Genomic DNA, 630 nt, shown 5'->3' with positions numbered 1-630 from the left:
TGCTGGGACCACTTGTGAGCCTCCTTCTTCTTCTCTCCTTTGGCCCTTGGGCCTTCAATTGTCTAACTACCTTTGTTAAGAATCAGGTTGACTCCACTACCAAACCAGTGCAGGTCCACTATCATTGCCTTGACACTGAAGAACCATTGCAGGCTCCCATCTCTGTGGCCCAGCGTGCCTCAGACTCCCCGCCCTTCGGCCAGCCTCTCAACTTTCGGGCCTTACAAGAGGGACGCTGGAAAGATAGGTTTTGCTATAGGTCTCGCTAGGAATTGTCCATCCCATCTCCCCCTCTACTCAAATAGCCTAAGGCCATCAGCCCTGACCCACCCTGGCTCTCTCCCCACAAAAAGGGCCCTGGTAAGTCAGAGACGGAGCTGGCATTAAGTCTTGACCGCCTAAGACGGGGCAGCCCCGTGTGGGGGGATTGACCCAGTTACAGGTAAGAGTTTGAGTGTTGCCCTCTACCAGGCTCAGGCTCCCATCATGAGACCTCAAAGATGAGGTTGAGAGGCCTCCTTCCAGGGTGCTTCACTGTGATGGTTCAATCGACCTTATTACCCAGACAAGGGGGAGATGTTGGGAACCATGAGAGCCCTGAGATAAACATCCTGCCCCAGCTAATTGAGA

The sequence above is a fragment of the Mastomys coucha genome, unplaced genomic scaffold, assembly GCF_008632895.1.
Source record: "Mastomys coucha isolate ucsf_1 unplaced genomic scaffold, UCSF_Mcou_1 pScaffold14, whole genome shotgun sequence".
Classification (NCBI taxonomy): Eukaryota; Metazoa; Chordata; class Mammalia; order Rodentia; family Muridae; genus Mastomys; species Mastomys coucha.
The sequence above is the reverse complement of the archived record's forward strand: the minus strand, read 5'-3'. Positions refer to the sequence as shown.